The following is an 11,926-nucleotide window of genomic DNA, read 5'->3' on the forward strand; positions in this document are numbered from 1 at the left end:
ACCCATATTTTTCTAACCCTGCCCTCACCAAATCAGCCTAAGCAGACAATTTCTCATATTTCTTCTACAGATTTCAATATATTTCCCGAAATTACTGAGTTACTCTATGTGTGACAAGCAAACATAAGATCTCTCTGTTTAGGCATGCCAAAATATAGACTATATGTACCTATATGCTGTATGAAAGTGGACGTTGACCTTGCTAGCCTGCCTGAATAGCTATCAAAATTAAATTCTTAAAGTAGGCTGTTTACAGGGTTTGGGTTTTTTTCAGAGCAGGTACCTAAGTAGAAACCACATCCAGCTAAGCAGGCAATACGGCTAAACACGCTCAGAGGTAGTTCGCATAAAGTCAAAGACTCTTAATGGTACGAAGCCAGAAGTCTTAATTTGCCCATTAATGGATAAATTCTCCAAGGAGGTAATAAAGAAATAACTACTACTGACAGCAAATTAAATAGGCTGATGCAGACATGAAATCTATATCTGGTACAGACAAGGAAATTATGTCCAACAGTTAGTTAACTCATTTCTAACCCATTCCTTCATCTGGAAAGTACAAACACCTTGCGGGAAGCTGACGATGGCTACACATCTGGAGATTCAGGTCATCACATCACAACGAAGGATACGATTCATATCATATGAATAACATGATCTGAATAATCACGACGTTAAAAGTTTGGTTAGACGCACACCCCTATCCCCAATAAAACTCAACTTTGATCCGTAATTTCCTCTGTTTGGGGAATTTGAAAGCTGTAATATTAAGAGTAACTGCTGTACATTGATGTATCTATAGCACAGAGCTGTTATTTCTGGCTGTAATCACAACTGGGTCAAATCAGAACTCAGTTTGGTGAATCTCAGATGCTTCTGCTGATCTGGAGACAAGATTGAGGCTACTTTCAGCCTTTTCCAACCGGGTTTAGTCAATCTAAGCATCAAATGGATATTTAAGTATTTGTGACTCTTTTCTAGGGAACTGGCATCTAAATAGTCTCAATTTGTTACACAACTGCTCTGCTAACGGTGTTAAGGTCACGGCAATCTGACCCCCTTCCAGTCAACGGGGGCTTTGCCATGGACCAGAACGTCAACAATTACACCTTTGATTTTGTCTTCATTTATTCATTACGTCAAAGGATCAGTATTATAATGAATTATAAATTAAATAATTTTGGGAAAAACTTATTGCACACACACACACACCCCCCCAACTGAATGCTTTTAACATGTTCAAGAAAAAAAAAGCTACGCCCAGAGGCACCAAATCTTAAGATTGTTCCCACAAGGGACGTAACCAATATGAAATAACATTTATTAAAGTGACGATTAAAATTAGGAAGGTAAATAGAGATACTTTGTTAAAATTAGGAAGTCAATATCAAGCTGTGCTTTCTCTTGGCCATGTATAAGTCCTGTAAAAATAGATGCAAATTACAAAAATTTATCACGCCTTCACCTAAGATATACCTGTTCTTGTTGGCTGGAACATGCACGTAGAAGTATGGCACAATAATTCGTTGTTTGATTTTCAAGTACTGAAGAAAACCCGCGTTTCAGAATTCCTGAAGTACACAATCGTCATACCTGATTTTGTAATTTTTGCTTCTCTTCATTCTCCATTTAAGGACTTTATTGTATAATTGAAGTCCAAGACCACCTATCAAAGGAGTGGACATTCATGTTGTGTCTCTTCTCATTGCAATTATGGCTGGAGTCTGCGCTCCTCTTCCAGGTTTGTGAGCACTCCAAGCACTTTTGGAGTGATGGCATGCGACGACGTGTCATCTCCTCTGACTTACTGACTTGGCTGTCATGGGAAGCAGCGCTGGAAACAAGGACATTTAACAAAACTTGTTTATATTGTCTGACTAGCTAGCTAACGTATTCAGAATTGGATAAAAATGTTGACAGCTCTGAAGTAAAAAGTGTTCCAAGAGACGGAGCCCTCTGCATGGTTCTTAGAAATCAGCAGAAAGATTTGCAATTTCTTAAGTCAAGAGCACGATGGAGTAAACTACTGATGAACACAATTTATGCAGTGAATCTTAAGAGGACTTCTGGAACGGAAGGAAATCGCTAACTTAAGAGGTGCTCGTCTCAGAGGAGCGGAGTTTTACCAGATATACAGGAATCTTCCAGCTTGTCTTATAGTGTGGTCAATCTCCAACTACATTTGATCACTTGTGCTTAAAGGAAGAGACGGTTAAAGCTGTTTAAGAATCTAAATACAATGGGACTGGATGTCCCTTTCCATCAAAAGCTCTCAAAATTGCCATCTGATCTTATAAAGCAAAATTCAGTTACAGGATTTAAAATATGAAGGTATTTTCTTTAACAAGTCATTTATTTCAGAGGCTCTGCAGATAGCCAGAAACAGGTAAACATGACTCTTCTGAAAATCCCTGAAGACTTTAATTTTTAAGGATTGAGAAATTTTAGCATCTTTTTAGTTAGATGATGAAGTAATGAACACAAATCACCTCAAAATATATTTTATCTTCTCTATATTTAGAGGTATGAAAAAGAAATTGGGGGGGGGGGGGGGGGGAGGGAATTGTCTTCCTCAGCGTTGAAGGGAAAAGACTGTCAGCTGCCAACCAGCAGCTTCCCTGTATCAACATCTCCCTCTCCCACACTCTTCATGACTCAAAAAGAATCATATTCAGCGCAGGTTGAGCTCATAATGACCAAAGGTCCTGAAGACAAATTAACTGAAATGTCAGTGCCCCTGTCAATGTTTCTCACCTCCCCTAGGCAGGGCAATCACATCTCCAACCCGGGAATCAGAGTTAAGTTTCCATATCCCTGGTTACTGATGCAGTGAACAAAATTATTTGCCCAGAGCAAACCAGGCTAAAGAAGAACATATTTGGGTGTACAAACAGGGGCATGCAGGAACAAGCGAATCTGAAAGGACGAAAAGAGCAAAATACATTCAGTCACTGGAAAGCAAAGGTTTGGGCTGGACGTGGCTCTTTTCTGAAGGAACCGAAATCGCCATAATACAGGAAGGAAAACTAGTAGCTCTTAAATTTTATTCCTGTTGCTGTTTCTCAAATATGCAGAGGAGAACTGTGAAATTTGCCAGTTGATTCAATTTACATGCAAGTTTCAGAAATATCTTTTGGATTCTATTCTATTTTGCATTGATCATAACTAACATTTGAGCTCAGAGTACCCCGTTCTCCCTTTCAATTGATTAAGTCACCTCACGGGTGAACGAGTTGGTTGCGCAATCTAGAAGCTTGCATTTAATTCCTTGCTCCTCGGAGAGAGCCAGACCGCAGGGTGCATGGACCGTCTTTGAGGTGGGGTAGGATGTGGGAACCATATGCTTTCTGTGGGACTTCTGCGCTGCTCTTACAGACCCTCTCAAGAGCCATGCCACTAAGGGCACGTCAGCCCCGCGTCCCCGCATGTCAACACGCAGACCGCTCGGGGCCAGGCCGCTCAGCGAGTACCAGCGCGCCACCGAGGCTCCCCAGAGCTACATTAGGAATATGAAATGTTAAGCACAACGAGGATGATCGTGCCATACAGCCTTACAGCAAACCTCAAGCGTGCCAGGTAGGGGCTTCTCCAGAAACATCCATGCATGGCCTTAGGGATCCCACACTGGCTTTAAAAACCTCGTGGGATCCCTCTTGGGTCTCCTCAAGATGGATGAACAAGGGTGTTCTTGTGGGGTTTTCAAGCACAATCCGTGAACGAGGCCATGCAGGTAAGAAATTTTACCTCAGGTGCATTCAGCAGGTTCAAAACTGCTGCTATAATTCTCCTTTTCACCACGGGGTGAGTAAAATATCCCTGCCCGCTGACTCATCTTAGATTGACCGGGACTTTATCACCGTTTGACTCCACAGTGTCCCATCGGGAAAGCCCCAGAGCCCAGCCGATAACCACGGATGCCACAGGACACAAACAGCACTGAGGACTCGCGGGGGGGTGCCTCTAAGCGCAGTAGCTGCGCTGCCAGGAATAATACTGTGTCTTACAAGACATATCATTACAACCTCTTAAACAATGCTGCACACTTCAAAAGCAACCTGTAAGCTGTGCTGATATGTATCCTTGCCAGCCCTGCTAAGTAATTAATAACACAGCAATATATGCAAATAGCATTGCAGAATATTGATGAATGATGAATATCAGATGTTAATTCATTATTAAAAATTTCCTTCTAAAACGACACATCACATGGAGAGCCTAATATAGCTTTTCTGTGATTACTTGGTTGGCTTCAACATGCAGTTGTTAAATAACAGGTAGAAAAGCAGAGGGGGGTGAAAGCAGGTTGTCGTTAGCAGCTATTTATAGACTCCAGGAGGAGAGCACAGGCAGAGAGTGGAATAAAACCACTTCACCAGGAGCTGGTGATGCCTGACCCGAGATTTCCCAGCTGATAATGTGAAATGTCACCGTATGAATTGCAACTCCAGCTTTCCATGCACCCATTCTTAATCATCAAAAATAAAATTTTAGTCATCTTCTTACAAGTCCCATTACTTGTTAACTTTCACGATCACAGTCTCAGAGTCTATTTCGGGTGACTCTTCAATTCTTTCTGTTCTTCTTCCTAAGGCTAAACTGTAAATCTGCATTCTGCAGAGCGTGCCAGTTAAATATTTCCTCTAAACACAAATGTTTTCTACTTCATGGGAATCATCCGAAACCTCAAAGCCAGTTCTACCACCAACACTTATATGCAAGTACAAAAATATTCATACAGATAACATTCAAATTCTAAACCCTGTAAGAAATCTGTAAGAAAACTTTGATTAATCTGGAGACCCTTACACAGACCTACGTTTAACCTCAAATTTTGAACCTAATTTCACCAGATTTATACACATTAAAAGAATATGGTGATCTGACCAAATGATTAGCCACGAAATCAAAAGCATTCACTATGAAAAGTCTTATAAGATTAGACACCTACGGGAGGACCACAGAGATGCCAGTACACTGTGCTCGAAATGCTAATTGCTTGGAGGTAACGTTCCACCTGTCAAACAGTATGCCAGCAACATTACAGGCTTCTAATGGTTTTAATTGAAGGTCTCACGTTTAGCCACCTTCATTTAGACATAAAATTAAGGTTATACTGACTGCCATTCACATCAATAAAGTGTTTTACAGGCTCCGACTTTTCTGTAACCCAGTATGTCGCTTTCACGTACAGCCACGCAGTCCTCTCCAGCCTTTGCCAATAAATCCTCATTATTGAGACACTTTTATTATATTAAGCTACACACACCTTCCAAGGAGAAAAAAAAGCCTTATTGCCACTGAAATAAAGGATGGCTGGCGGAGCACGATTTACAGTAATTAGCAAGATTAAGAACCACAATTAACTGCAATTAGACAACAGAATATTAGAGGAGAAAAATTACCATGCAGTGTGTCAGTAAATAAATACATGGACAAGACAGTTTCTTGCGGATGGAGCAGAGCAAAACCGGTCAGCCCGAGACACAGGCCAAAACACTCCTCCGTGCCAATGGCCACGTATGTAATGCAGGAACACGATGTGAGCAAAACAACTGTCAGGGTTGATGTAACAGCCACAACCACGCACCTTTGCAAATGCAAGATCCACAGATTTCTGCTTCTCTGAGGGGTGAGTTTATGGCACTGCAAGCTCGTGGAATGACTGGGTAACAAGTCTGCAAATAGAGAGAGAAACGCAAGATGTCTGCAAAACAGAAAAGCTTTCCACCATCCCAAACAGCTTTGACATCTTTGCTTCTGGAATGTGAGCAAATCCACACTGTTCATTAAAAGCATCCAAAAAAAAGTTTATTTCTTCCTGCGAGGTCTTCTGTTCACTCCTGTGCCATACCCTGCTCTCTCCCCTCCCTCCCATCACTTCTCCAGCCCAAGGACCAGCTAGATCTGCCTTAGGCTCCAGGACTGATTTTCAGTGTTGTCAGGAAGAGCAAACGAGTACATATTTTCTCCCTTCTCCTTCCCAGCCAGAAGGGTTTCTACCCATCAGTGGCTTTGAGACAGAGGGAACCGAGGCACCCTGCATGCCAGCACAAGCCCAGGAAGAGGTGATGCTTTTCTGGCTTCTGTCTGCATTTTTTAATAGCTCCTCATGAGGATATTCTGAGGTCCAAAATTCCCCCAGGAGGAGTGGGGTGGGCAGCAGAACGCTCTGCCACCGCAGAGGTCCCAGTCTCCTTTAGCCAGGGCTTGCTTCCTCCTTTCAAGCCGCAGTTGCCACCAAAACCACCCGCGAGAACCCGGCTGAGTACCCAGAGCCACGGGAGCCGAGAGCGCTGGGAAAGCACATCCACAACGCCGCCCCTTCTACCTCCCCAGCGCCTTCCCCGGGCACAGCTTGGAACAACCCGCCGGCGGCTCCCGCTCGCCTGGAGGTGCCCGGCAGGGCACTCGGCCCCGCCACGGCCAGCAGGCTCGCCCACAAAAGGGCAAGAAACTTCTGAGCTTTGCACGGCTCATCAGCTTGATTTTGCCAAGAGAACAAGAAATTTGCTGCATCGGTATTGGTTTGGGGTTTTCTTTGGTAGGTTGGGGTTTTTTTTGTTTTGTTTTGTTGGTTTTTTTTGCTGTTTTTTTTTTAAAGTTTGACAAACATTAGAAGTTATTTTCTGATACAGATCCTCAGAGTCAGCAGGCCTAATGTGAAGTCAGTGGGCCACATCGACGGCATCAGTCTGCGCTACAGAGCCCGCGGCAGAGCCGCTCAGATCTAAGAGCTACTCAAAGGCTGTTACTAGTTTGTGAAATATCCCCTATTTCCTTGTTCACAAGAACCCGCCCAAATCCAGCTCATCTCTCTTCTGACAAATCAAGAAATCAAAAAAGAAAAAAAATTTACACTACTTTTTCTTGTAACTCTCTATAGCCTAAATCATAACTACCCATCAGCAGCCTCACGTCAGATGATTTACCAGATCCGATCCTACAAGCAACGGCGCTGTTGCAGACTTCCTTATACATTTTACAGAAGAGGACCAGACTAAATGCAACAAGTCTTTAGCCCCCAGCTAAAGCCCTATAATCAATAGCCTAGTAGCAGGAATTGGAGGAAGTTATATCTTTCTCAAAGCTAATCAGAATATCACTCTGTCATTTTCTGCTGAAAAATCCAAATTAACGTAATTCAAACTTCCTTATCGAAGAATTTTAACTTGCCTTAGCTGCATTTGTGGAGGGACCCAGCTACCTGGGGCCTTCTTGTGATCGAGACTGGAAAAAGCAGATCCCTGAAGAACAGCAACAAATCTGTTTTGTACAATATTAAACAAATAGAAGCTTTGCACACCTAACCTCTCCAATAATTGCTTATGAGTAGTGCCAAGTATTCTACTGTAGCTGAATTTCAGTAGAACATTCAATATGAAAGCTGTGAATTCAAAAGGAAGAGACCAGTATCACAAAGGGAGCTTTAAGTAGGTAACGCAGGGGTAAGGAGAAAGGAGAAGTTAGTCCTCAAGCTCCGCAAAGGTTATTAACTGAATTCTTGAAGTATCAGCCTTATAGAAGATAATTTTTAAGCCCTTATTGATTTTTATTTGGTACCAACCTGAATATGTTAATTAAATTAGTTAACAGAAGTCAGGAGGGTTCATTCACTGGGGGACATCGGGTATCCCTGGAAGGAACTACGTGATGCCGAGTCACAGAATGACTGGGTTTTACCACTACATGTAGAGAAACATGGCTATAGATAAGTGAAACATGATGGTTTTTGGAAGCAACATTCTGTGACATTATCAGCAACTCGTCAGTTAGAAGCAAAAGAAAAGGAAACCCTGTAAAGTATGCTTTAGGTAGAATAGGAACTGGAGAATAAAATAGTTAAATGCTATTATGCGTCATTTTTTCCAACAGACAGAAACACAAAGAACTCAATTTTCAACATAATTTCAGCACCATTTTGTACACCTTTGCTCAAGGAAGATGAATTACAATGTATGTGAGTATTGCAAAGAACTGTGTGGATGATCAAGAAGTGGGAACAGAGGATGAGATTAAAACAAAATTGCTTATTTAGCCTAGAAAATTAGCTAGATTTTGTGCCAGTAAGTAAATGAGAGGAGAAACAGTTATGCTATAAGACAAATTTAGGAAAAAAAAAAAAAAAAGCTGGCTGAAAACCAATGTTGCAAAATCAAAGTTCCTAACAATCAGAAAAATTAAGCTCTGGAATAACCTTCCAGCTCTCCCGAAGAGGAAGGAACCGAACCACTTATTTGAGTAGGCTCTATCACTTTACGGAAGGCGGCACCACGCTGATGCCGGCAAAAACCACTTTATTGCCCAAGAGAGCACACGCAGCCCCTTGGCCGCCACCAGTGACGGTTGCTTCATTCTTGCTGCCCTCATACGTGGAGTATCTACAAGCCAGATGCTGCACCCCCAGAATCGCAGGCTTTTCACGTCACGTTGAATTACTTGTTTGCTCGTGGAGTTTGATGCAGACACATCACAGCCCAGACAGGTGAAAAGCCAACATCAGAACGTGACCTACCGATTAAACAGGCTTTGATAAAACATATAGCATCTGAGAAAAACCATAGCCCTTAAAAAGGCAAAAACATCTCGTTACCACACGTCAGGTAACGGTGATCCGAAGAGGACGTAGCTGGGTATTACACGATGGCAATGCTGGAGACACCGGCTTCTGCGCGCCACCCCGCAGTGGCTCCTAGCTTTCGGGTATTTGGAGCCTCAGGTGTTAGAAATTACATCACAAAATACCAGCTAAAAAACACCTTTGCTTCTAACTCAGCTGATTTAATTGTTTTCAAAGCTAATTTCGAGTGACTGTGGAATGTGATTTCCCACACCCCAGCCGATACACCCATCGAGTCCCGCAGCGCCGGGTGCGCTGGGCTGGGGTCCAGGTCCCACACCCCAGCACCTGCCAGCAAGCAGCAGTTGCTTTCATAAGGATATTGAATAAATGGGACTAAAACCCAGCTTTCTGAGGGAAGTACCCCAGGATTTTATGTTAAACACCCCTAAGTAGTGATGAGAACAAGGTGAGCGTGGAGCTAAACCTTTGTACTGAAAAATTTGTTGTCCCTTTTTGGCCAAACTACAGGATGGAGAAACTTCAGATCAGGCACCTGCCAATACATTGGTACAATTAACTGCCTCCACTAACTTTAGCAGAAGCCTTCTGTGTCTGAACAGAGGCAAGAATCCCACACTGATCATAGTGTCAGTTACTGAGTTTACTGGTGAATAACTAGTGGTAAAAACATCCAGGTTTGGAGTCTTTCATTTCGTCCCCAGGTTTTTCAGATTCATGTCATTGATGTACATTAGATACTAATTCACAAAAACATCGTTTTAAAAAGCAGTTATTTACAAGAGAGTAGAAAATATTCATACCGTATATCATACCATATTCAGTTATGTATGCCAAGGGGGGGAGGTGTCCTAGAGTTATGCACCAAGCACACAACCAGCGCTTCTTGCTGTTAAACCAGCAAGTATTGCCTATATTGCTCCTTTAGAGAAAATTTATTGTTCCAGGAGCCATTTCAGGTCTGATAGATGAAGGTTCTCACCAACCATTTCCCTTAGTCATACTGAATATAGTGTTCTAAAACAGACATATAATCACCTGTTTTCTCAAATCAAACAAGTCGTGCTCCAACACCCCCATGTTCCTGTTCCACTGCAAACCACCACTTGCTCACTCAGAAGCACCTGCAGCTTTTCTGGCGAGAGAAACCCAGCCTGGAAGCAAGCGTGGGGTTCAGCTCAATTAAATCAAGATGAGAAGCTGGCGCCTCGCTGACCGAGCCCAGAAAGCAGAGCAGGTAAAGGCACAGTTAACAGCCGGCCCCAACACACAGGGGGTGGTTGTTCAACAGTCTGCTTTCGCTGCCTGCCGCAGCGGCCCCTCAGCCGTGGGCAGGGCACTCCTCAGGATTTGGAAGCCAGTCTTTCTGCACCAGGTTAATTTTAATTGAAAAAAAAAAAACCCAAAAACTGACCCAGATGCTGTGAAGGGATTCAGAGTCAGCTGGATCATACGGCCAAAACTTTCTATAAAGACATCAAAGAACTTCCAATCTCTCATATCAGGGCAGAAAACCAGAAGAGCATAACTCTCTAAAGATAAAAAAATGCAGATGCGCTGGGGAAAAATATTTTAAAAAATAGAGATAAACCTACCTCTTTCAGATGTTCCTTCTACTCTCCCTTGCAGCTACTTCCAGAGCCCCAGAAAAGCCTCTTCTCGTGACCTCAGGGTGTCAGTCGGAGCCCTCCTTTCTGCACAGAAACCCCGAGCTCCAGCCAAGCATCACAGAGCTGCTGCCCCCCACCCTCCTCCCAGGTGAGCAAACTCCACAGCCCCACCTCCCCAGGCCCGCAGCACTCTGATTTGCGAGCCAAACAGGTAAACAGCTGCAGAATAAATAGTGATAAAGCAACAAAACCAGTAAGCATTGTGTTACAGAGATAGTCTTACAGACCAAGGGCATGGCCCGTAACATACAAAGAACTGGGGGACACAGCGGGTGGGTCGCTATACTCCCGGCACTCAAAAATATAAATAAATATTCAAAAATACACATCTGTGCAGAATAATTTCACAAAGGGAGCCATGCCGAAGCTTGCAGACTACGGGTATGCAGATACGACGCCGGGATCTTTCCAGCCCGTGACACGGGAGGGCCAGAGGCGCTGCCCGGAGCTCTGTGCGGCGGCCGCGGAGGAGGCGAGCCGCGCGCCCTTCGGCTCCCTGTGCTCTCACCCCCGCGGGGCACGCCGCGCCGTGAGCGCTCGGCATCGGCCGCAAGCTAAAAGCTTTCCAGCCCCACAGCCACGTGTGCCGAGAGAGCTGCGCCACCGCTTTTTGAGAGCGAGACGTATTGACTGGTCTCACGACCGCCTAGTTTCGAGCTAGGTAAAGTTGCTAGATGCAAACTAGGAATTGGTATGGCTTTATATCGAATCAAGCTGGGTGCAAACTCAGAGGGGTTTCGTAACCGGACATGTATGGGAGAACCACAACATCCATGTTTATCTGCCTGTGCTTTGTACCACGTATTTGCTTTACCGGTTTCCCCTCCTTTACTGCTTCGCCGGCAGTATTCCACCTTTAGATTACTGTTAAAATTTCTAGTTTGCTTCAATTTACTTTATCAATGCCCACCAACAAAAACCCTCTCTGCACAGCATCAGGAAATTTCTTGGGTTCACTCTGTTATTTCTGTATTACGGGGATGGAAATTAACAGTGGCTTAGGCCACTCCTGCAAACATGCTTTATACCTATTGTGGGTTTAGCATTAAACTTTGACAAGTCTTATTTCTAAGTGCTGTGAAATGTTGTGATGGTAAATGAGACCGAATTCCCGGGTGGTCCCAGCTAATCTGTCTCGCTCCCAGAGATCTCCTCAACTGACACCTTGAAAAATGATGATGATCTGCTACAACCTGGCTTAATTAATTGAACTGTTCATCCTCTCTCCTCCCCCGTATTAACACACCTGATGTGCAGAATCAGTAATCTGAATAATTACAGGAGGGAAAGCAGGGACACTGAAGGAGTATGTAGGGAAAGGCAAGAGAAAAATTTTTAATGAAATTAAATCAGTCACCCATAAGTGAGAACTCTGCATAAAATTTAAACTGCAAAACCCATTTTTTCTCCTTCTAATAAACAAGCATTTAAATATAAATTTTCAATACAATGGAGAGGGACATTTCTGCCATCTTTTCGAAGGCATTTCCCCTACTCCTTGTTCAGACCCAGACTTTGTTAGCGACGGGTTTCTTTGTAAACAGGGTCTTGATTGGAACTTCTCCTACCGATAAACACCTCGTGGCCTGGGGTCTGTGATCCGTGAGGACACGACCGCAGGTCTCGCCGCGAGCTACGCCTGTGCTCCTGCGATGCAAAACACGCGCCGCCAAGCGAG

The sequence above is a fragment of the Phalacrocorax aristotelis genome, chromosome 6 (assembly GCF_949628215.1).
Source record: "Phalacrocorax aristotelis chromosome 6, bGulAri2.1, whole genome shotgun sequence".
NCBI classification, from domain to species: Eukaryota; Metazoa; Chordata; class Aves; order Suliformes; family Phalacrocoracidae; genus Phalacrocorax; species Phalacrocorax aristotelis.